The sequence below is a fragment of the Aythya fuligula genome, chromosome 4 (assembly GCF_009819795.1).
Source record: "Aythya fuligula isolate bAytFul2 chromosome 4, bAytFul2.pri, whole genome shotgun sequence".
Classification (NCBI taxonomy): Eukaryota; Metazoa; Chordata; class Aves; order Anseriformes; family Anatidae; genus Aythya; species Aythya fuligula.
The window spans coordinates 9,773,522-9,800,346 of NC_045562.1; the positions used below are offsets into that span (position 1 = coordinate 9,773,522).

A 26,825-nucleotide genomic window follows, 5' to 3' on the forward strand; every position below is an offset into this window, starting at 1 on the left:
TGTGATTGGCTTTGAGGAGATAGTTATGCTAGAGAGAGATTTCCATAGAAGTTGCTGTAGAGACATAGTTAGGCCTGAGATGATTCCAGTGAGCTTTTTGTTTAGGCTAGTTTCTAATTCTGATTTAAATTATAAACCAATTTAATAATTTGTTTTCCTCTTCACTTTTTATTTTTCCAACCCTCCCTTTTTGGTTGGACTTCAGCTCAAATTGGATACTCAGGCCAAATTTCTCAGAGAGAATGACAAACATGCCACAGTGTGGGCAAACTCAGCTCCTATCCTGTTTACCCAATTCAAAGCAGGGACTGGAAACCAGATCTCCTCTATAACAGGAATTATCAGGTAGAGGAAAGAACTCATGCCGGAGACAGTGATAAGAGCATCCTGTCCCTGCAAGTAAATCGGGTGGTTAGGAAGCTACCGCAGGGTTCATAAAATCAGATAGAGGAGCCTGCCTGCGCTGTAAAGCCTCTGGACAAAACCAGATACCAAAGCTTAGGTTTCTTCTTATTTTTTCCCTCTGAAACAGAATTCTTGCTTTCCAGCCAGCTCTTCCAGAAACTGGAATTAAATACCCAGCACAGAATTTCTCTGCTGGAGAGGACCACCTTCAGCTGTGCTGCGCTTGGAGCAGAGCCTGCACTAGCCACTCTTCACCCTGTCTGGCACAGGAAGCACATGGATGCAAAAAGGCAAAGCTCACCCATGCTGCCTGCTCAAGAAAAGCCTTTTATACCAGTCAGAAAGATTACTGAGTGCGGCAACAGATGTCAGAGCAAGCCTTCTGCCCCCTGGCACCTACCTTGTCCCCACTGCCATGTCTCAGGCTGAGTAGAGTGCTGGGAGAGCACTGAGAATCACAGAGCAGTTTGACCTCAACTCTTTGAGTGCCACCATCCAGCCAATTCCTTACCCACCAAGTGGTTCCTCTGTCAAATCCATGATTTGGAGACAAGGATATCATGGGGCACATGTGCCTCAGCACTGTTCCCAGAAGGATCTGCTCCATGATCTCATCAGGCACAGAGATGAGACTGACTGGCCTGGAGTTCTCTGGGTCTTCCTTTTTCCCCTTTTTAAAAATGGGGGTTATGTTTCCTCTCTTCCAGTCAGTGGGAACTTCACCGGACTGCCACAGCTCCTCAAATATGATGGACAGTGGCTTGGCAAAAACATCTGCCAGCTCCCAAAGGACTCATGGATGCACCTCACCAGGTCCCATGGACTTGATGTTCATCATTCTCCCAGTCCCTGCCTTTGCCTTCTGGGTCCTGGGCTACGTGGCTAGAGCCCTTGCAGTGAAGACTGAAGCAAAAGAGTCATCGAATACCTCAGCCTTATCCATACCCTGGGTGACCAGGTCTTCTGTTTCCTTCTGGAGAGGGCCTACAATTTTCCTAGTCTTATCACTGATAGATGTATAGGAGTCTTTGTTGGGATGCATCGGAGGCATATTTTGTTTTAATGCCCTTGCTGGCAGAGGGGAAAGCACTGCACAGGCCAGCACAGAAAGCTTCTGCAGGCAAAAAGGCCCTGACACAACTTAACTCTCTTCTTACCCCCATTTTGCTTTAGGGCAATAATACTGACAGAATTGTCGGTTCCTGTTCACATCTGCAAGAGAAGTCAGATTTTACTTCTTTTTCTGATGGATGAGCTCCTTAAGACTGTGCACATATCTGCAAATTGAGTTAATATTTAACGTGATACACTATGGATTTTTTTAAACTTATTTTTACTGCAAGATTTGAGTTTAACCAGATTTCAAGTAAAACCCTTTAGAGCTAAGAATGAATTTCAAGGTTGTAACTTGCTTATTGTTTTCTTTTATTTTTTTTTCCTTTGCTTTGTCTCATTTCAAACCAATAAGACAGAGAATAAATCCCATTTTAAGACTCAGCAGTGGATGGGGGGAGAGGTTAAAAAAAAAAAAAAAAAGCCTTGCATTTAATTTTAAACTACTTTTGGGGGTGCACTGTATTTCCATGTTTCTCTGTTATGAATTTTGCCCAGGGTGCATGAATCCATTTGCATTGCCTGCCTTTCGAAACCTGTGCATGGCCCTGGGACTAGTAGGAGGCTTTTCTGGATAAGTTGCTACATTACAGTGGCTGCCAGGATGCTTCAGCCGTGTTTGCCTGCTCACTTTTTGAAGTCATGGGAAGGAGGACTCCACTTGCAAGGGACAGATTCAACTCCATAGTGTTGCTTGAAGTCTTATGTCCAGAAAATACATGGAGAAAACTCCATGCTCCTTGGACACACTGATCTACTGCATCAGCACCATCTCCTACAATACATGCTGAGAAAAGCTTGAGAAAACTTCATGTTTACATTTTGTTAGCTGCTCCTCGCTTGCAGTCTGCCTTGCTATGGGGAAGAACCATGACAATGTCACTCTAAGATGCTTAAAAACTGGGGCAAAAATGATAGATTAATTTAATTTTCTTTAAATGTATCCTTTCTGAAAAGCTGATATCCTCATTTTGAGGGCCCTAAGTCACTTTCTTGGGGTGTGCAGTGCTTTAGACCCTCACAATTTCTCTGCAGCCTGCTGCTTAAAAACAAGCTGCAAACACACTCTTATTTACCGTGCAGCATTACTTGACTCTTCTGCTTCATTTATTATCACAGCTTCGCCCTGCAGCACCAAACCCAGCAAAACTCCCCCTCGCTGTGGGGCACGTCCCCAGGCTGGCAGGTCAGAGCACTAAGGATGCACCTTGCGGGTGAAGTCAACAGCAAATCCCTCCCTAACCAGGGCTGGCAGCCTCATTTAGCGCCTAATTCTCTGTCAAGGAGATGTGACCTTTCGCGCCTTGTTGGAGCTGCTCTCTGCAGCTAAAGGCTTAGCCGAGGGGATGGGGTCATCAAGCTGATTGACCTTGTTCATCTGGAGAGGAGCTGGGGACAACGTGGGGAAGTAGACAAGGACAGCAAATTGGCTGATCTTACAGTCTGTCTGCCTTCTGACTCCAGTAAATTATGACAGTCTGATAAGGGCTTTATGACAGTCTGATAAAAAAACAGAGGTACCTGGTATGGGCACTGGAAAGACAGGTAAAAACAGCATAAAGCTTGTTAGGCATGGGGCTTCAAAATGTAATGAATTTCATTTCTTTTCATACAGACACACAGATCATAATATCACTGCATTATCTCCCAAGCTGAGAATTGCAGGCAGCATTTCCCAGAGCAGATAAATAATCTCAGCATCTCTGGATTTTGCAAATTGATAGCATAGAGCTGGGCAAGTTTACCTTTCTTGCCACGTTATAAACAGTGGTGGCAAAGGTACATCCAGTCTACCTCTAAGCACCAGGACAAACTCTTCTTATTGCTGAATTTCCATTGAATTTTCCTTTGGACGGCTGTATCTTAGACATAACTACATTCATAACTTTTATATGACTCTATCTTGTATGTCGTGGCAAGGTGTAGGTGGAGTGCCAGCAGGTTTGGGGAATGCCAGCACCTCAAAGGGGGGTGCGAATGGATTGCAAGGAGCAGATGTCGCAATGTTTTCTCACTGCAGGTGCTGTTAGAGGCAAGACGAACATTTCTCGCACTAGTGCATTTTGCCTTGGTACGATACGAGATCTCAGTGCAGGCATTGAGACAAGCAGACCCACACAGAGCTGTGTTAAAGCAGGGCAGCAGGCAAATTCCATCATCTTTATGGAGCATGCAATACTGCACATGGCAGTCAAGCAGCAAAGCTATTTTTTCCTCGTGTAATTACTTAGACCAGCGCTTCTTAACCTGTGCAGTGCTCTCCCCACCCCAGCAAAGTGCTACCAACAGTGAATGAGGTGTGAAGCAACCACCTCACCTCGAGAGCCATCAAACATGAGAAGGTCTGAAGAGCTCTTAATTGCACTACCACGGTTTAGAGGACCGATTGACAGGGAGGCAGGCGTGAAGCCTTCGAGGGGCACTGAGAGAGGTCCCTGCCTCACAGCAGTCATACAACGTGAGGTTCAGATCATTACAGACCCTGTCAGAAAACACAAGATGGCTCCCCACAGCTCCCTCCTGGTTACGGGGGGCAGGAGGGAAGAGAAAGCGTATGAGACTTGGAATAACAGTCTCAGTATTTTTTCCTCCACCACACAGTACCCACCGTGCAGAGATAAAAGTGATGCAGTGATAGTTGTGTTGCTTACCTCGATGCCTTTATGTTTTGTGTCTGATAAGATGCTGGTTCAGAAAAGGTCTCAGGAACAGCCACTTCATTAGGAAAGGAGACCACATCCTTTCAAATGAGGGGTCTTTCTTATTCACTAGATTATTATCAGTTCCCACTGGGCTAAGTTAAGCAAAAACACCTCTCATCTGATGCATCTTTGGCAGCCAGCAGTTTAGTTTTTCTTATTAGCACTTTGTAAGAGATTTCCCAATATATTTAATTTCAAAACCTTAATAGCAAAAAAACTAGAAAAATAAGATAAAAGACAACTGTAGAAAAAATCATTATCCTAATTACAGAGCAGCTTTGTCCTGTAACGAGAAGGTAATTTTTTTTCACAGGACAGCACTGGTCAAATGGAGGAAGAATTTCAAATGGGATTTCAGCTTGCACAATGCACTGAACTTCTAACCCCTCACAACTTATAGTTACCACATTTCAGAGCTGTATTGGCGTATAGAACACCCATCTTTTTCAAGGATTGCAGATTCATTTTGTAGAGCTCCCCTGCCATGGAACTGAATATACCATGGTACTCAACAATGTAAATCAATAGCGATGGATATTTTGTGCAGTGTGCATGTGTATATATATCCATATATATATATATGAATATATGTATTTGCCATTCCAAGCATTGCTCTTTCCTCTTTGCAAGCACAACAGACCAACACGTAAAGTGAAAAACGTGATACTGGATTTTTGACTTCTCATGTGGCTCAGTCTGACAGGTAATTCCAGGAAACAACGGATAAACTAAAAAGGGACTGTGTGCCCCCAGAGAAGAATTACCTGTGCTACCTCACCCTTCTGAGATTTGGTACTTCAGCTTCAAGCTGTACCCTGGAGCACCAAGCTCCCTCTTTTCACTCAAAAATGGTGCCTGACAGCAGGGTCTGTATTACCTTTAAACCATGATAGCCTAGGTACACCCCATACAGATAATGGCCACATATGAGGACACCTTCCTCTTGGAGACCACTAGAGACTATGACCCAAAACTGACATGGCAATAAATTCCAACAGCAATGTGAGATGCAGGTTTGTAGTCACATTTAGTATTTCATGCTGCTCCGTCTTTCAGACATCAAAGGAAGTTGGCTAAAGTATACCCTTTGAGTGCCACTTGAAGAACCACAGAATCATATGATCACGTTCTGCAGTCATCATAGAATCACAGAATGGTTTGGGTTGGAAGGGACCTTAAAGATCATCTAATTCCAACCCCCCTTCCGCCCCCCCACTGTCCATGTCACTGACAGAGATGTTAAATAGTGCTGGTCCCACTACTCACCCCTGAGGAACACCAATTGTCACTGATCTCCACTTGGACACTGAGCCATTGACCACATTGACCGCAACCCTTTGAGTGCGACCATCTAGGCAATCCAGGCAAGAAGAAAGGGATTGTTGCATTTGGTCACAAAGGTGACCAAAGTTATCACCAGAAAGGCTACCTAAAGAACAATGGGACTCGTAGAAACACACCAGTGGCTTTTAGCCTTATTAAAGATGTGAAGTCAGGTCACCTAGCTCACAAAAGCATTTCTCATGTGGCACTTGCAAGCGGTATGGCCACAGCACTGTCATGGGCAGAGAACCCATACCAGAATTTCAAGCCACCAGTCTCTGGTAGACCCTTAGAGACAGCAGACATGGGATTTCAGCCCTCACCAGAGACAGGTGCAGCTTCAGATGCAGCACTGAGTAGAGAAACTGCAGCTTCTGAACCTAGCAGGAACAGTTAGGCTCACAGGTCTTTTTCTATTCAATGTACAGGAATTAGGCCTTCTCTCAGTGGCCCACTTCAAGTTCAGAAAATGAGTTATCGCAAGGACATTTCCTTTTCTGTCAGGAAGGCATCAACTATCACGGACCTATTCTTGACACGTACAAATCATAGTAAGATTTATTTCTCATCCTAAACGCTGTTTGGGAAAGTAGTTGCAATTAAATTAATTTATCTATTTTAATAAATATATTAATTTACCTGCTCAATACCTTTTCAAGATCCTTTCTGGTAAAAGCTATGTGCAGTGCAACATAAATAAGAAATCTAAATATTCTGCACAAATGTCAAGACACACTCTAAATATTATGATCTTACACAATGCACAGTGTCAAATGTGACAATGAAGGCAGGATTTACTGCTCACAGTCCAAATACATAAGCCACCGTTAATTCAAGTGCTGCCAGTAGCTGATCTACTCTGTGTGGAGAAATTACACTCTGAGATGAATCAAAATTTGAGCTATGCAAACTCAGCTTTCAAAGCTATGATTGAAAATATAGTGCTGCAATGGTACGACAAAAACTACAAATTGTATTTTCAGCACCCAACTTTGCATATGTAATTACTCATTCCCAAGTGGCAGTTTGGCTTGATTTTTGATAATTTTAAATCAATATTTTATTCATCACGGTAGCTTGTGGAACGTCATTTACAACAGGATTGCTCGTACCTGCAATTCCTCTTTTTGTTCAAATAGAACTGCTTAGACATGCAATTCCCTTTTTGTTCATGTGCTTGCAGTCACAGCTTTCTCACAACATCCTTTTTTTCAAGGGATAGGTGTAATATCTGTGAACATTACCAACAGTGAAAGAGCTGGTTCTGTGTTAAAGATACAGAAACACCAGCCAAGCAATACAGATTCAGCTCTTTACCAGAGAATAGCCATCCTGTGCTTTCATACAGGAGAGCCTGATCTGCAGCTTCTTTGAAGAGGAGGCAAAATAATGCAAAATACAAACTGATCTTTAATTCTGAGCTGCCAGGGAATAATACATTTTCTCTACAAAAATGCAATTCCTCTCAGAGGTTCTATATCCTCATTCAAATACAATGAATAACCAATAGGCTATATCTACTTTCCTGTCTCAATCCATAAATACCATTATGGAAAGTATTTCTGCAAAAGAACTTTGTATAAGAGATATTCCATAAATTGACTAACAATTCTAAAAACTTGGGTTCTAACCTTGGAAATTAAAATTTGGTCTGCACTACCGCTGACATAACTTTCTTCCTTTCTTTCTGGACTACAATAACTAAAACCCAAGTATCTCCAAAATTGAGAAAGCAGTCTCTTCAGTCATGAAGTAAGACTGGCCAGTCTTTCTTTAAGCAAAAACGTACATTTTGACAATAAATAATGCTGATTTCAGAAAGTAATATATCCCGTCAGACTTTTGGGCTAGTGAAGCTAGAGAGGATGATCATTACTGCATGACCTCCTGCAGAAGAGAGAGCAGGAGAAACAATTCCACCCAACGCTCCCACTGAAAGCCTCTGCTGGTGTTAGAACTAGGGCACATCTTTCTGAAAAGTAAGATTTAAAAACTCCAACTAATAGCAGAATCTTCCTTCCCCACGGAATTATTCCAAAACATAATTGCCGTTGTTTGAAAGAAAAACACAAACACACACACACAAGAAAACCAAACCAAACCAAACCAAAAAACAACCCAAAAGCTTTAACTCATGACTGAGCTCATCTGGCTTCAATTTTCAACCTTTAGACTTTGTTATGCTTTTCTGTTCTAGATTGGAGCACTCTTTATCAAAATTTTCTTCCCATGTAATCACACTGTAATCACACCCCAAATGATCACCTTTTCACTCTCGTTTTGATAAGCTGAATAGCTTGAGATTCTAACATCTTTCCAAAGTCATGTTTCTCAGATCCCAGACTGCTTTTACAGCTCTGAATTTTTATGATGTATCTGTACCAGAAATGAACTTGGTATTAACAACCAATAAAAAATCTCACCGGTGTTGCATGCAGAAACAACACCTCCTTTTTGCCTGCTCAGTAGTATCCAACCTGCATATTCAATTCCCATTATTTCTCCTTAGGACTCTCCAAATAATTAATTTTAGGGGCTGTTTGCAATTAAAGAAAAAAGTAATTTCACTTCTACCAAAATATTTCTTCTAGCCTAGAGTAAAATGCTTTGTTTCAGATTTAACCATCTAAGAACCTTCACTTTTTAAAGATACAGAAATAGTTTTGAATAGAAAATCTGTTATTCACGTTTTAATGTCACTATTTATTAATTTTTTATGTCAATGTATATTTGACATAGTATCTGACAACATTATGTCAATTTTCTGGGGGGCCCTATCTTGAAAACAAAAACACCACCAAACATCTGTTCTATTCCCAGCATATTTTGTCTCCTCCTTTTCTCTCCTGAAGTCATCTTAACATTTTCAGTTTCTGTCTTTGAGGGTTAATTTGGGTTAAGGCAAACTGCAAAACTGAGACACAGAGACTATAAAGGTCTCATTCCTTGCAGTTTATTCTACTTCAGAGAGGACAAAGTTAAACAAGAACACAGTGCTCATGCTTCTGGGAAATAATCTTTAGACATGCAAATTTTTTAGCCAAAGGTGGACAGCAACAACCTGAATGCAGGGTATTATATTACCTCAGTATGTGCCCAAATGCAAAGGGAATGCACTGAGTCAGTCAAGGTAAAGAGGTAGCTTGAAGAAACTTGATGAACTGTAATGCTACGTTAGCACTGAACTGGCGCAGCTGGCGACTAGGGAAGTAAGGAAATATTCCTATTTGAAACGTGAGCACCACTGATTTGAAAATTTTTGAGACTATAAACACTGGACCCAGCAATGTCATTTTAAAGTCGATTTTCAGAAAACTAATAGAAGAGTAGCCTGTGCTGGAATAAACCACCACACTTCACTAAACTATTTATTGTCAGACCAATAGGTATGATATGTGCTGTAACTACTCAGGAAAAAAGAAAAACTTGGTTCTATTGTTAAAAAGGGAAATGAATGCAATAAAATGCCACTGCATGAGTAATAACAATATTAATGTCGTTTTGAAACGATGGTCAAAGCACTTTGTTAATACTCATGAATCATCAGCTTCTTTTGCAATGTAACCGCTGTCTTTGGAAATTGCATCTCCCCTCTCATTCATATAATTTAACCATTCTGTCTGTATTGTAAAGAGTCACCATGTATCCAAGAAAAAGTAAATATGAGCCTTGGATGTGCTTTCCTCCTGCTTTTGTTACAGTAAGGGAAAATACAATTGCAGGTGCCCCCTCTGTGCACGAAAAGCTATCCTTTCCTAGAAGCAGCTCTGCAATGTGACCACGAGCTGCTGATGGAGTTGCTATGGTTATAAAGAGGTCCTCCGTGGGAGACGTCTTCGTTTGTGATTAGGTTTTGACAGTGTTAGAGGGATGCTTGATGTGGAAGGAAGGATGAGAAGAGCTTCAGCCATTTTATCCACATGAAAGCAGAGCTACATTACATCTGAAGTGCTTTGGAGGAAGCCCCATTTCTCCAGGAGCACTGCAGCAGGAGAAACCTTTCCTGTTTTTCTACAAGCCCAAAGCGATGATCGTATGAAGAAATAAACCAAACCGAAGTGGAGCTGGTCACGATCAGTGGGTTTTCCTGCAGTGCAACAGACACTTTCCAAAGGACAACAAGATAAGCGAGGACCTGGATGTGCCTCTACTAGGTCCCGAGGGAGGTTTTGTGCCCCTACACCAGGAGCACTGAAGAAAAGCATCATTTGGGCTTTTCATCCTACCTTGGTCCTGAAACCGTGAATCTCCTCACTAACAAAGGCTGCTGACAAGGGGGGCTTGGGAGGGTGGTGATGCCCCCTACTAGGGCAGAACTTAATGAAACAAAATGTTGAGCTTGGGACTTGCAGTGTTTTCAGACAGCTGAGGAGACTGGTTAAATCATCTAAAAATAAATTTTAAAAATCCTCTTTCTTTATCTTGTAGACTCTTCTCTGTCCTTCAGGACCTAGCCCCTTCCACAGCAGACATCTTCATGTCCTGCATGTGTCTTTCCATCAGTACTGCCAGCCCCTGAGGGAAGACCACCTGAAATAGTGCCAGAGGGGAAGCTATGCTCCACTTTGCCATTTATTAAACTATTTGTTTCATAATAAAAAAAGTATGGGGTTTATTCCCTCTCCCCACATGCTCATCTTACATCTTCACAGCAGCCTTCTCCATGGGAGGGTGGGGTGGAGGAGCTACATCTGCTGTAAGACAGTCCATCCCTGTAAGTGGGAAAAATCAACCGAAGTCTTCATTTCAAAATGCCTGGAGAGCTCAAATAACGACAAGCAAAAATCCTTGCCTCAGAGGTTTTACTGAAATAAAGAAGGCTGACCAGAATGTTTCAGAGCATGAAAAAATATGAATAATAAACAATACAAGTCCTGTTTTACTGACAAATCTCACGACACACAAAAAAATCCATCCCGTGAATCATCCTTGGTGCTGGCTAGCAGACTCTGTGTGCAGAGCACGATGTCTGCACTCTCTATAAATATTACTACGGCCAGTAAACTCAAGGCAGTGGCAAAGGGGCTGTAAAACTACTGAGGGTACTGTACGCTGCAGTGGTTGTAAAAAAGGCAGTAAAAGAAAAATGGTCTTTTATTAAATCTTTTGTTTGGAAGGAATTTTGCATTTTAACAGGGCATTTAGCAATCAGGATACCTTTTGAAAAGCAGCACTCTCTCTGACAGCAGATCTGATTTGAAAGCCTCAGGAAACCCTAAAATGTCTTCAGTGGAGAGACAAGGGCCCATCCCCAGCTGAAGAAGTAGGACATGCAGCACTGACACAAAGCCCAGCTGGTTGTCCCCTTTTCACAAGCCTTTCCTAGCTTTTAACACACACTTGATGCAAAGGAGGAGTTGAAATGCAGCAAAGCCTGAAGTTGCCTATGCTGCTACAGTTCTTCTAGCAAATGAAAATGAACCCAGTTCGCAAACTCATTCTCTACCCAGACAATGCCCAGAGACAGTGTGAAGGCATGCAGGCAGGAGCTGGCCCCGTGGTGCAGTGCACGATGTAAAGGGCCACCACGGCTTATGAGGGTGCTACTTTGAAGTGCTGCTTGCTTACAGGACACACTTAGAAGCTGAGGGTCTCTGGATGGCTCTGGAGGACATTAGGGCCACCACAGCCACTGGTGCCAATCTGCCCACAGTTAGCGTGCACCCATTTGTGTCGCATTTCATTGTTAAACTCACCTGTACTTATGTATGTTCTCAGCTGAGACTAAACCTCCATCACCTACCTCAAATATGAATACAAACATGTCTTGGGGACATGGTTTAGTGGGTGATACTGGTGGCAGTGGTACGGTTGGACCAGATGATCTTGGAGGTCTTTTCCAACCTTATGATTCTGTGAAGAATTTCAGAAAACATAAAATTGTCTTCTAAAAGCTCAATACATATTAAGGGGAACTGCAAAGGCTGATGTCTAAAAAGCTACACAAAAGCCAGTTAGAACAAACATCCCATCCATTTTACTTATCTCGTGTAGTGAAAGAGAGTGGCAGTATCTTTCAAAAGTCATGTAGGATCTGAAGGGTCAATTGTTGTGCTGGGACTCAGTGCCATCTAATAGCCTGACACGTTTTCTTTTTTCTGCAGTGGGATACAACTGAAAACTCTCTGTGTTAACCATAAAAACAGGAGGGTGGGTGTTTTGGGGGTTTCTGAAGCGCATCTGTCTCAAGAAATGAGAAAAAAAAAATCGGTCATGACCTCTAGCCTATTTTCTGGTCTTCAGGCAAATTCTAAAGGACCTTCAATGCCCTGGCCAGGGTGAAGATGTTTCACCTGAAGACACACATGTTACAAAACCCAATCAAACTGCCCTCAGCTCAGGTGTCAGGACTGACAGGGTTAGGACTGAACTGAGGAAGCTTCAATATCAGAAAGCTGGAAACAGCATCCTCTCAGAGTGGATAGACAGATATTAATTATTTTAATGGAACAAAAATAAATAAATAGAGCACTTACAAAATAAATTAATAATTAAGAGGTTCGATGGCATTTGTCAACATACGCAATCATAACAAAATACGATACACTCTAAAGATTAAGTACATAACACCAAATGAGTACTTTGGGAGTTGTTTTTACATATCAGAGGTTTAGAGCTTGGCCCTAAGAGCATTAATATTTCCTTTAGAAATAGTACATTAACAGCAAATCCAGCAAAACCATTCATGGTACCCTGTAAAATGCATCTAAAACAAACTGTTCCTCACCCACAGAGATGTTCAATCTTTGGATAAATCAACATTTCTTATTCCTATTTAGAAATACCCTGCAGATTGAAAAAAAACATAATCTTTTCTGTTAGAACAGTCTCTCTGTATTAGGATAAGCACAGCCTAATGGAACCCAAATGTTTACTTAAACTAGTCAAACTGTCTATTTTGTACTAACGCCAGCATATTGTATCTAATTAACCCTCCTGCTTCTCTGGCCATGTTGCTAGGGTTGTATCTACCTGGCTACTAAACCTGTTAAAGTGGAATTTAAGTAAAGAGCTCTCAAGGGGGAAAAAAATGCACTCCATGTACCTTCTCCTTTTTCTGTATCCACTGGTAATGTTTTTAATACATCTTCTATTCCACCAAAATATGCCACACAAAAACCCTTCTGCAACTGTGCTGGGGGAAAGGCAATGCTGCTGCTATCCAAACAAGGTTTGCAGAATCACACTATAGGATGTAAGAGCAGAATTTACTCCTGCAGGCATGGTAACTGAATTTCCAAGCTATAATTGGATGATGTGGTTTGCAGCGTCTCCAGAACCCCTTGATGGAATTACATCTGCCTGATAAATTACATAGTTTTCAGAACTGTATTTTACACAATGCATGGAGCCCTGTGTCCTAAAGTCTTGATGGGTATCATCTACCTTCTGCTTCTGACATCCCACGAGGCTTCAAATGCAATGAACTGCCCTTTGCTCAGAAATGAGACAGGGAATGCCCATGAGCTAAGGGGAGCCTGCTCCTACAGGACCTTTCCATTCACAGAGCACTGTTCATTTTCCTTCCCCAGGCTAATGAGAGACAGTAGACAGTGGGAAAATGGGATGTCTGGTGCTGTCTGCGGTTCCTTTTCTTCCCAGAGAACAGCAGCACAAACCCACAGAGCAGATGGCGCTGGCTGCAGAAACAGTAGGGCAACAATACCAAGTGTGTGCCTGGGTTTCATTCATTTGGTAAACCGCTGACTGGCGTCGCAGACAGGGTACTGGGCTCACCAGACCTTTGGTTTCATCCAATAGGTCTTAAAGAATCCCAACATCCTCTTAAGCTGAAATTTTAATAGACTGAAACACAGCGGGACTGAAGCAAGATTAAATTTTGGTTTCTTCTGCTGTGTTTAAGTAGAGGAGAGTAGATGCTGGGAGAGTGGATTTCAATCTTAGAATGCAGGAAGAATTAAAAAAATAACCTCCATAAACTGTAGTAGTCCTAAAGGTAGCCTAAACCCCCAAGAACTGATGAAAGGACAGGCTCTGCCTTCCTTTATCTATCCCCTGGCTAAAGAAGAATATGCAATGAGATTGGACAGAAATAAATGAATGAGAAAATAGTCATTTAGTATACTTATTTAATTAGTTCTTTCTGTTTCTAATGGTAATGTGGCAGAGTACGAGACAGAACAGAACAAGGTACCTGCTTATGGCATAATTAGACCTTTTAAGGGGGGAGAGAAAGACATCAGCCTGCACAGGCTGGCAGAGCAGGGAACTTCAGTCAACACCAAATGCACATAGATGGAAACTTGCAGCTTCTTTAATTAATTCATCTGATAAAGCACTTATTCAAAACAAAACAAACCCATAAAACAAAACACCAAAACAAGCAAAACAAATAAACAAAACCCCAACTATTATTTGTCACTTGAGAACTACTTATTTAGTGTTCTTTACTTGAGATGACAAGGTAGTTCCCAGACACAGATGCTTGGTGGCCCTGAGTATGTCAATGACTACCTTCAGTTTTACCACCGTAACTCTCCTTAAACAACACAGTGGGTGGGAATGGGAGACAAGGAGGAGCCGCTCTGAGCCCGGGGAGCAGAGGCAACCAGAAGGAAGAGCTCTTCCAAACTTCCTCCTCCTCCCCCCCCTTCAGAGCCCAAATTAACAACATACCTAGCAAGGGGCATCTTAACACAGCCACACACCCAGCAGCACCTCTCCTCGCCCCGTGGGGAGAACAAGCACCTTTGGAGAGGTTATTCAGCCTACTTAAGACACTACTCGAAACACTCAGATAAGCTGGGTACCAGCAGCTTGTAGAACAAAAATAGAGTAGGGTAAAAAGCTGACCTTTTAATAGAGTGCCCATGGATCTGCATGACATGCTAAACACACAGAGCTGCATCTCAGGGGCATGCATGCTGTCAAAAATTCTAATTACAATTATGGTGCAGCCTTAAATAAATTTCTTTAGTAGAAGTACTATTGCTATTTTTTCAAAACATAAATATTTTTATTGGACCAAAATGCATATGCATACTTATGTATACTCATCCCCAGGTGAAGTGTAATCCTATTATAACCCTAAGTCTGTAGTATTACAATCGGGAGAGCCACATAGCTTGAATTTTTAATGGCTGTTCGATCTTTTCAAAGAATCCTGCCCCCTCCACTGAGATGTTTCTTAATGTGTCAAACCTCCAAACAGCTTCAGTGTCCGCCTGCTACATAAATCACAGCTTGGCAGAATTCTTTCCCTTAAAATAACCCAATTTTTACTCCAACCTACACACCTGTGAGGCATGGGACAAGCATTATCTTAAGTGCATGTCTGTTCATTTAACAGCCTAATTTGGGGTACAACAAATACACACAAGCACAGATCAGTACCATGCCTGGTAAGAAGCTGCTCCAAATGAAGCTGATAAACACCTAGCAACTGATTTTAGTTGGAATTGGATTGAGCTACCCACCAAACCAGTAAAATTAGTATCTATCTGGAAATTGCTATAACTACTCCAATCTTTATCCTAGGGTGGCAAAAAAAATAAATAAAAAAAAAGTGCAGGGTTGAATGAGGAATTCATGACAAACCAGAAAGTACCATTAAGAGATCTGGTCTGACATTAATGACAATACTCTTCTTTTTCCTAATCCAATGTTATTAATGTTTATGTCTTTCTTGGTATTAATAAACTCACATTTCCCTGTAACACACAGAGAGACATTTTACAGATCCTTCATTCTTATTCATCAAGTAGATAAGCATTTCATCTTTTTTATTTATTTTTTGCTTAGCCATGCTTTGCACGGTGTTGCCCTTTCATCTCCTGCAGCAGTCTAATTATGCAATTAGAAGCTTTTTTTTTTTTTTTTTTTTTTTTTTTTTTTAATTCTACTCAGCCTCATATTTCAGCACGTTGCCTTTAGCTAGGGAGATGAACAACACCTCTACTTAACTTTTATGGTTAAATGCTCCAATTCTGGAACAATTCCTTACATCTCATCACCCAGGGAACTCATTTTTGTTTCCCTCCCGAAGGAGAAGAACTCAGCAGACCAGCTGGAAGGTGACGGGGGGGCTGAGCCAATGTCTACTAAGTTCCTGGAAGGGAATAATTGACTTTAGTGCATTTTGTCTCTCTCCCTCATTTTGTAGGATTTTTTTAAAATCTCATGTATGTATTGCTTTGGTGCCACTTCTGCAAATACCCTGCTACACTTCATGTTGAAAAATCAGATCAAAGTATAATATTTTGGAGAAGAGAGAGTTGCTAACAACACTACTAAAAACCTGTGCGTCTTGCAAAAAATCATTAGTACCTGAAGTCACCACCATTCCTTTAATCACACTAGTTAAGCTGGAATGAAGATTTTGCAATTTTCTGAGCAAGGTTTGGTCATGGCTAGAAGGAAAAAGTGATCACAGTTAAGATTAGACTGGGTAATACACTTTCTGGGCACGTTTGTAAGCTTCTTACTGGAAGAAAGTATTCATAGTTTTTTCCAACCTGCTTCTGTCAGACAAGGAACAGCTCTTTGCCCCTTTAGATGGGTTTTACTTACAATGATGTATCAACTGTTACATGTACCAAAGAAAACAGAGTGAGATTTTTTGTTGTTGTTGAGCCCAAAGCACCACTTTAAAATTGCTGTGCTTAGGACCAATTTAAAAAATAGTATGGGTGAGCAAAGCTTTGTTGTTTCCAGACCCATATCCAGACCTCTACAAAATGAGAATTCTATTTTCTTATAGACAGAACTTCAGCATCTCACAATTTTTCTAAAACTGAGATTCACTAGATGAGTTAATAAATTTTGTTTGCAGCTTAGTATTCCAAACAAATGCTTCTCTGAGAATGAAACAGTATCTGCAAACTGAAGTGATAAATAACTTAGTTAATGCTCATCATGTTACTTCTTTTTACTACTCATTTGTGGTAACAGTAACAAGCTATATAAAACACTTTAAATTAATATATAAAACATACATATTTTTAATAATATACCTAATGATTATTAATTACCAGCAGAAATAGCTATTTCTGGAGTTGGGTTCACGGAAGTCAGCCCAGAGCCCTGATCTAACCTGAACCAATAAGCCTGGATAACTGGAAGCAACTTTCTGAGAAGGAAGCAGTATGCTGGAATAGGAGCCCTAGAACTATTAGTTTTTGTGAGGAGTTTGCTACTATAGCTTTCATTCCAAGTGTCACCATTTCTTCCATCCTTCCTTCCATTTCCCACTCTTGCTAACCTCTTGCAGCCTGTGGGAGACTGGCAAGTGCATGTGACGTGGTTGTTCAATAGACCAAAGTATGAAAAATACTTAATAATGACTTTTTCTCACCATGGTTAGCATGCATGAAATGAATGAGGCTTCCTGCACAAGGGATAAATCTATAACTAAATGTCAAAAACTATAACTCTCTCTGAAGGTAGCTTATTAGGAAATTGCTATGGTTCATTTTACAGTGACACTTCCATATTCAGAAGTGTCAGAGTACAGAGGAGCAGCCTGGGATCAATTCATTCTGACATTAAAAAAGAAGGAGATTAAAAAAAGAGAAAGGAGGGAGAACAGAACTGATACCTAACAAAGCATCTGGACTCATTCAAAGATAAAGCAGATTCAAGATTCATTATTGAGCCCCCTAGTCCCAGTCAGACAGGCTCTGCAACACAGTCAGGGTGATTTTAGCTTACTGGAGTAATGCATGACAGTCCTAAAGCTCCTTTTGCTTAAATAGCATGACACAGTTCTTCCCCCTAGATCACATAATAAAGCTCAATAGAAAAACTGAGTAAGAACAAAATACATAGTCTGCATATGTCAGAAAAGACCAATTCCAAGGCAGTCAGGAAAGGAAACAAATCATTGACTACAGTGCACTCAGAATTCTGATTCTATTAGTTTTTAAAAGCCACACTGGAAGCAATGTAAGGTTTTGCTTAAAGACTACAGGAAAATGAAGCTGTAAGTCTGCGAACTGTGAAAACAGGAGTGAGAACACAGATTTGGGGATGTCAGACAAAAAGCTGGCTAAAAACACACCAGAATTGAAAACTTCCCCTCTGGAAAATGCCATTTCTGTCGTAATATACCAACTCTCCGAAACGGTAACGATAGCTGACATGGGTCAGTTACCCAGTTATCTGGGTGGTTACTGGCTAAATACTGCATAACATAGGTTAAGGCATATTCCAGCAGCTCTGTGGCATAGCAGTGCTCAGGAAAACTTCCCTCTCTTGGTGCCAAAAATTCATTGCCACCCTGTTTGCATTTAAGTACAAACTCCTGGAGCAAGCACAAACCAGGGATGATCACAATGTATCTTGGCCTTGTTCAGCTCCCAGACTTACCCAGTTCTGCAGCAAATGTCCTCTGCACTTGCACATCCTGTTTTCAAGTTTTTACACTAAGCTTTATATCCTAAAATTTGTAAATAATAAAATAAACAAACAGCTTTCTTTTCATCCATTTTATCTTTTGAGGTTATTTTTAATGGTACGTCAGAAATGAAACCTATCTTCTAATGAACTAAAAGCATCAGCACTCCTAGATCTGTACATCTTTTATGGAGGTTGGTCTGTGAGAGCTTGTTTATGAGAAAGGAAATTACTGCCCAGCCCACAGCTTGGCCTTTTAGGTGCTGACGGACTATAAATTCGTGGGCTGTCCATTAGAAAAAAAAAAAAAATCATAGAAAAAATTGGGATGCTCTTAAGAGGTAATGGTCATTGTAAACCACCCAACATACCTTTATTGTCTTGGGTAGGGATGAAATTATGAGTGAAAACGCACAGATATCTCTAATAAGCAAGCAATTTTCTTCTGGGGTCTCCTATTGTATATGGTCAGCGAGGCTGGATGGGTCCTAAGAAGAAGAAATGCTCCAGCATGGTGGGAAAAAAAGAAACAAGTCTGGGGAGAAAGCTGGTGCTCAGGTCTTATTCTCATCTCCCTTCAAAAAGCTGCAAACAAATACAAATGCAATGAAAGGCCCCTGATTTTCTAAAATACAAAACCTGACCAAGGCTGTGAGAAATTACCCCTGATTACTGACAGGTGGCTCTTCACTCTTGTTATTGGAGTAGCTGCCTCAAACTGTTCACAGCAGCGTCACCCAGGCAAATACAGCTCAAACGCTTCTGCTGATTTTTCTCCCTTTATATAAATAAGCAAAATCCAATGTTAAATGCAATCTGACATATCTTAGGTACTGCTATTGCATCCAGTGGCAGCTTCTCAGAGGTTTTATGCTGTTCATTAACAGAAGGAAAAAAGTTAAACGAGTCTGAACATTTTAAACAACAGCTGACCACTGCAAAGGGATAGATAGAGATCAAACTAAAAAAAATAAAATAAAAAAAAAGAGAACAAAATGAATAATCATTATTTTGAGAAGGATGTTTAAACATGTTGCTAAGGCATCTCCTGATTCCCACAGTGGCTGTGTGCGCTCTCGAGGAGGATGCCAGCAGCTCTGCTGCACAAGGACCTCGATGCCTGGAGACTGTTGCTATGTGGACCATGCTCAAACCCTCCACGTTTGTTCTCGTGTGGGTCAGGTGCATTAACCCTGCCTTCCCTTCTGATGGCACGCCACTGATTATTTGCTCCGTGCTCCTTGGTGGCTTCGAGTTAACTGGTGTGGAATCAAAAGCCACATGGCAGACAAACCCTGCTTAAGGGATTGTCTCAAGCCCTACAGTTTTTGCAGAACCCTTCCTGTGCACATCTTGGTGCAGCAGTGACGGTACCCACACCCAGGTCCCGAGCCTGGTATAATGAAGTGCTTGAAGGGGGACTACTGTGCCTTAAACTGAGCACTTCTGATGCCCCAGTGAAGGATAAGAAGCTTCTTTAGTAACTCCATTGAAGTTAGAGGATAATTCTCACCAGCAAAGTTAATTATGTGAGAACTTGATTCAGGACAAAGATGGGAAAGATCAGATAAATATGTCATTTCAAAACTCTTTTCGCTCATATTTTTCAAGTGTCTGTTATCTATTTCAGATTTTTTTTGTGCATTTTTTAATTGTGCTATTTCTGAATACAGAGAAACAGTATATATAAGTAATACATATATTCTATCTTCTCGTAATGCAAGAGGGGGTCAGTGCTCTCTCCAGGATGCCAGAGACAGGAGATTTCTCCAGGAAACTTCTTGGATGGCACTCAGTCCCACCCCTAAAGGACCAAACAGAGAAGCCCTCTTCTTACCTGGCATCAGTTTTCTGCCTGCTTTCTTCTGTCCGTTTTAGAAGAGCTACTCTCTCACTGACATAGAGAAGACATAGTACCTCTTATCCAAAGAAGCTCCCATTTTCATCAAATTAGTATTAATTAGCAGAAAAAATGATATTCTAATTGCGATACTAATTACTTGTAGACATCACAATACCTTCAAAGCGTTTCATGAGTATGAATAGAGCAATGCATGCATTTTATCAGCTCCAACGCTACTTGATGTACATTAAATATTTCTTGAACTAAAATGCTCAGTACTTTATAATCGAATACCTAATTGTTCAAAAGAAGAATAGAAGACTAAGCAGCTTTTCAACGATGGAAGAAAGTTCAGCTTTCTAATCAGAAGAACAAACCATGGTTAGTTTAGCACATTTACAGCTGATCTTATTCCAAGGGAGCACTGTACGTTGCAGTTGCGTGTCTGCTTTTCTCAAGGACTGCGGATAACTACAGTTTATTAAACCCTGCTGAGACAATCTGTTCTGTCTGTCTGTTTTAATGTTGTTATAAGTCAGTTAGGCATGTACCATACTTGTTAGCTGCATATATACTAATTTAATGTATTGATGGGCTGTCAGTACAAATACCTAATGAATATTAAAATACAAACTCAGATACAGAAATGCAAAGCAGAGCCAGCATGTGGTTAACATTTTGAGGGACAGGCAGAGAAAGGAAAAGACCAGAGTTCATAGTAAATGACAGTAAACACTCATGAAATGAACCTGAAAACAAATCACCAGCGGCTTCCCAGGAAAGATGGAAGAAAATAATAATTAACGGTCTCAAAAACACAGGCTCTAAATATATGCTGTGAACTTTGTCTTCTGCCAGCTGATTTCAATATAAATGAAACAAAGCATGGTTCAGAGACCAGTACGCCAGTAAGACAAAGAGAAATAAAGAAAACAGAATAAAGACACTGTACTATGGGAGGGAGGGAAGGGGAGAAGGAGAAATCTCCCACTGTCTCCTCCTCAATGCTAATTTTCTCTTTAACAATGGCTCTAAAAATGGATAGTAGTTGATACTTTGCATGTTCTGCATAATAGTCTTTCAGCAAAAGCATGTATGGACAAATCTCTCTTGCTTCAAGTGAATGTGGCAGGAGTTTGTTGGGCATGTTTCTCTCCCTTAGATCATATTCAGAGCTGCAGCCAGCTGCTTGTCAGAGACTCAAAGCCCCATGCACCATTCAGGCTCAGCTCGGAGGCATGCTGTCTCTCCTTCCCAGGTTTGAAGTGAAAAGCAAATTACAAAGAAAAAGCCTTTGGGCCAGAGGAAGAAATATCAAATTGCTGCAAGCAGGGAGGTGGCGGGGTAGAGACATGGGGCTAATGAAACCAGGAGGAATCAGGGTCCTGCGAGAACTGCCTGCAGTTCAGCCCCTGCATCCTTCTCCCTTTGCCACCTCTCCAAAATTACAAAAGCATCTCAAGGGTACATCTACTGGTTGTGGAAAATGGAAAAAGAGCTGCTAAATAGCAGGAAAGCAATAGGGAATGAGTGGTGAGCTCCCACCTGGAAGCCTGCCAGCACAGAAGGGACCCGAAAAAGAGCCTGATGTGAAAACCTAGCTCTGGAGGTGGTGGGCTGGTCCCCCTGGTATCCCATTATCCCTGGGCTAACAGTACTGCAATGCAGATGCTGCACACTCATCCATGAGCACATGGAGGGGGTGGCAAACCTCTGCAGGTGACAAGGAAGATGTGAAGTTGAAGCAGGCTCCATCCCTGGTTATTAGGGATGGTGTTTCTCCATGAAGTTCCTCATGCTGGAGACACTGGGGAAAAACTCGTAGGTTTATCTACAGTGAAGCCTTCCTGGGCTGCTGCAAACAGCTGTGTTTGCTGACGGGGAGGAGTGTGTGTCTTCCTGGAGCAAATGAATAAGAGCTTGTCAAAATTTCAGGCATTATGTAAACATCCAGTGGAAAGAATGACAGCAAGCCTTCAAAATGAGAGGGAAATTAGGAAAATTGTAGGATTATGTTAAGAATCAGAATTCTATATTACACTAAATACATGCTTCCCTGGTGGCTTCAAAAAAGATTTAACAATAATTTTCTGGTTTAGATACAGTCCAACACGATGAAATACCTCAATTTACTGTTTAAACTAGGAGAGGATGCACATAAATTTCTCAAATATCTCTCTGCCCCCTTAGTTGCTCCTCTTCCCTGGTTCCTCTTCATATGGCCTACAAATAGCCCCTATAAAGCTGTGAGATATGGAAAGCTCTCTGTTTCCCTTCCCTTTGCTTTGGCCTCTGGCTGCTCTTTCTCCAGCCCAGGAGATCAGTCACAGCAGCAGCTGCCAAAAATTTGCTTCAGGAAGGGCTGTGGGGTGGTGGGCTAGGGTAGTAAAGAAAAGAAAGGACTCATCATGGCACACGGTGTTTCATTACATCGACTTTATAGGTAAACAAAATTTCTGGGTGAAGTAGCATGGGCATAGGCTTTGATGGCAGAATAGATTAACACAACCTAAATTTCACACAGAAATGATTTTTGGGTCCTCCAGCAGACTTTGGGTAGATGGTGGAGAAAGCCACAGAAGCCAGGTGAGGAGAAGGCCTGCATTTTGACTCCAAGCAGACCTACAGGCTTGGGATGGTGAAGAGCTCAGTGCTCACAGTGGCGATAAGACTGCATTCGTCAGCTCTTGTGACTGCTGTCGTGGAGGTAGCTAGTTTCTGGTCCGTGCACAGTTAGAGCAGCATCCCTCCATGTGCTTAATACAAAGGGTTGATAAGCATTTACATCAGCCTTTGGTAAATAATCAGAGCCAATGCCAAACTTCATATTCTCATAAAAACACATTTTCACTGAAAAAAAATTCTAACAGTTTTCAAAGAAGAGCTAGATGTGGACAAACACTATCATCTAGGTCCAATCAGTTTCTAAGTCACCGTTCTTCCAACACTAATTTCCAGATCTTTTTTTTTTCTTTCTTTTTTCTTCTTCCATTTGCCTTCTGCCATTAGAATAAGGCCAGGTACACAAAGGTAGATGTCAAGCAAACATTCAGTTCAGTTTAATATGATAGAGGGTAAATAACAGACTCTACATTCAGCACTCACTAAATAAGACTGCATTATTCTTGTCTCCCTTGGCTTTTTTCACTGTTTCTGGCAGGAAAACATAGAAAGGAAGGAAATCACTTACTCTGAGTTAGAGGCTTTGCTTCTGTTATAACTCACTAAAGGCCTAATCCTGTTGGGTTTGGAGAAGCTTTGGTGGGACAAAGCATGTTTAATTTAATCAAGGATTAAGGTCACACACCAAACAAAAAAATAAGTAAAATAAAGAGGAAATAAAACAGCTCCCTTCCCCAGGGGGCTGAAGGCAAGAAAAATAGTCTGAGTGATGGCTTCATGGGTGAAGGGCCAGAAATACCTGCTATGCACAGGATCTGAGCGATGAGGTTGGGCTGTCAGACCCAGAGGGCAGCAGAAAAAAGAGCTGTGTGGATACGGATACGCGTATTCTCCAAGCTGAAGTTTGCAACACCAAAGGGTGTTCCCCCTTTCACCTGAGCTCAGAAGGGCACTGGTGCTACAGGAGTATGTGGTGAAGGCTGTGCTTGCCTCTCCAGCTCTGTAGCTGCCGGGCTACATGCACAAATCCCCCAAAAGCAGAGAAGGCAGGCTGAGCTCTCCGTTTCTCCAGCTAGCACAGCTCAGGGAGCATGGGGCTGGAGTGGGGTGAGGCCAGGGCACTGCTGGGATGTGCTGAATTAGGCAGGATAAATCCCTGATCGGTTGAAGCTGACCTCACGAGCACCGGGAGGTACAAGCATGCCCACTGAGGTGCACGTTTCTGTATTCAAGCAGCCATCCATGCATCCATCACCCAGGCACTGGGGCGAGGAAAGCGACCTCTTAATGACTCACCCATTTCCCTTGCTCAGTCATCTCAACAACAGCAGCGACAGAAGAAACCGTCTTCAAAGCTGGGCTTCGCTAATATATGCAGCCTCAGGTATCCATCAGTGTCACTGTCACCTGCTGCCTTCCTCAGACCTGCCACGTGCGTGGCCACCTTGTCTTGCCTTGCTATTACCTGGATGTGTGAGGCTGGTTAAAGTGCAGCACTGCTTCTGCAGCTGCAGACTTGAGCATCATCTGCTGAGAGCTTTCACTTTTTTCCTCTTTGTGCCTTTCCCTGGTCTTCCAACTCCCCCTTCGTTAAAGAACCAGAAAATAGGCTGGCCTCTGACATTGTTTTTGGTGGACTTGAGGATATGGAAATGTATCACAATTAAATTACACATTTGAAGCTGTGTAAAGTTAGCTCCAATCAAGCCATCACTTGTCAAAAATTAAGAGAAGGCCATCATCAGGCTTCATTTCAGCTGGTTTGAAATCAGTAATTAACTTCTCAGAGAAAGCAGATATTTTGCAGGGAATCAGAGATGACATTTTTATTTGCAATGCACTTTTTGAGCCAAAGGAGGCTGCGTGTTGACAGTAAATATTATGTCAACAAAGCTCTGTAAGTCTGAAGATTCATCTTCTGCCCTACTTGGGAATCTTTTCCAACATCAGAGGAGAAGAAAGCTGAAGTAAGGTAAACCCTTTAACCTGCAGGAGGTGGAGCACTAGCAATGAGAGGTGTTTCCTATTAAGCACCAGCCACTACAGTAGTTAAACAACAGTGCCATTAACAAAGCCATGTCCACACCAATCATCCTCAAACCCAACTCTCAGAGGGCAGAGAGCCCCAGTTCTCCTGGTAGCTTCTGATTTTCCATTCTCCTTAGAGCTTACACAGATGAGGAAGGACTGGTTCTCCTGTAAACACAGTGCCCAGTCGCTTTTGCATCAGTTGGTTAGTGTTCCTCGTTTGCTTTTTCTGAGAAAGATGAGACTTTGGGAAATGACAGAAAGTCCTGTCTTATCTCACCCTGGAAAACGCTGACACGGGCTAAAATCAGCAAGCTCTGTAAAATGCTGCACCTCATTTAAGCACACACATGCACAAACATAAGTATTACGAATACAGCCGACAATCATAAATCATGCCAACCTGCTGTGCGTACAGGAAAGGAATAGAAAGCTGCCACTTTGGTGCTCAGGTACCGTGGTGACAGGGATCATACAAATAGACAGTGCTCATCTAATATCAATCAGGTAGTGGTTGCCTACAAGGCTACTGTTATGGAGTACAAAACACTGAAATTTGGGTAAAACAATCATTCAATATTTCCTGCAGCAAGAAGTGCAGGAAAACCACAGGAGAGTGAGGTTTTTCTTATTAATGACCAGATAAAGTGCTTGATTCATTCCCCTCTGAAACAACCCAGGACAGCAGAAGCACTGGGAAATGCAGAGCACAGATGAAGCAGTGGGAACCACAGAGGACAAATCTGCTTTGTCAGGGAAATGAACTGAATGCTTTAACAAGCTTTTTCCATCTCCACCTCCCGTTCCCAAGTTAAGAGCTGGATTTCCTTCAATTTGCAGACCTCTGTTAGAGTGGGGTGGGAGAAAGCATGCCCTGAGAGAGAGGTGCTGCTGCTGTCCCCCAGCAGCCGGAGCAGGGTGCAGCCAGCAGCACATCTGCACGCTTCTCATGCAGGCACTAGTGCCTCTGCAGTCCCAACTGTGAGGGAAAATGTCCTGGGCTCCTTCTGCTTTCTGGCATGTATAAAAACAAGCAAACCGGCTAACCCATGTGCTCACTCCAGACTGGGCGTGTGTCAGATTGGGCAGCTCTACCTGAGTACCGCTGCAGGCTTTGCTGCTCCAGCGAGGAATTGGACTGATAGTTTCTATGCTGTAAAATAAATTTAATACAACTGGGAAAATCAATTTTATTTTGTTTTGTTCTAAGCTGGCATCTACTTCCTGACATGGATCATTAAGTAAAGCAGAGCAAAAAGGACTGGGAATGAATGAAAACCTATTTAACAGAGCAGCAGTAGCACTACCTGTAAGGAATAACAACAAAACTACAATGTAGAGTATTTAAGGCGGTGGATGGCATTTCATGTTCATCTCATCATGCCAGCATACCCCAGCTACTCTGAAATTTGTTTGTGTAAATCAAAAAGACAGACACAACATACTGTGGCAATACGTGATTTGATGAGAGCAAATTAAATTCCACACAACAGCGACACCAGCCCTGCTATGGATGTAGACCCTTGGAACATTTTTATTATAATCTCTGTTATACAAGGCTTTGAAATGTGGCCATAAAAAATTTGCCTCATAATAAAACTTGGCACACGACACAACAAGATCTTAGCCCAGAGAAGAGTTGCTGATTTCTTTTCTTCTCCCTGTGTAGACCAAATCCTAAATTCACTTACGAAATGAAAAACAAATAAATACATTTTCATTAAAGACGAATTAAGCATGACAGTTTGGCCTGTCTTACCCCTCTCTAATGTGAAAGGGAGAAAAGAAGGTTGTTCCTCATTTAGAAAAATACTGCATTCATGGGCTACAATGGCAGCTGGGACCTAAATAATGAAGTCTAGTGGCTTTGCATAATGATTTAATTGCTTATGGTATTTTAACGCGTTTTGTGGTAAAAAGGATAGTTATCTTTAAAAACAGAGTTTACTTTCTAAAAGTTCCTTGTTATGTGTAATCTAAATATGCAATCAGAACTGGCCTAAATCCATTGTAGCCCACCAACCTGTGAGTTTTGTATGCCCTGTGTCTGCTCATCCCACTGGTCATGTGGGTAACTCAACACAAATAGAGATGGCAAAACTGGAGCAAGGAAGGATGATCCAAAATGTTTCTGAGGGTTCACTGAAGAGTCCCCCAAACCCTCATGGTAGTGTAGACCTTGCTTCATTTACATTAGTTTCCCAAAAGGGACTTCTTGCAGAATCACACTCTTTTCTCCTCACAAAAGGGATGCTCAGCCTGCTGGCACAGATTTGTGCCAAATGGCAAGATGTCTTAAAGGAATAAGCAAAGCAAGGAATGATGCTCTTTTGAAAATGTCATTTTCTGGGCAGGCTGATATACCCAACAACTTCTATTTTAGGGTGACCTGCATCTGGATACTGCTAACTGAAAATAAGTTTGGGCATATTAAT

General features: G+C 41.8%; 1 protein-coding gene across 1 annotated transcript in view; it reads right to left on the reverse strand.

Moving 5' to 3' along the window:
• Positions 1-26,825, reverse strand: part of GRID2 (glutamate ionotropic receptor delta type subunit 2) — a 709,039-nt gene that overhangs the window by 18,030 nt on the left and 664,184 nt on the right. The gene's annotated exons all lie outside the window — the stretch shown is intronic.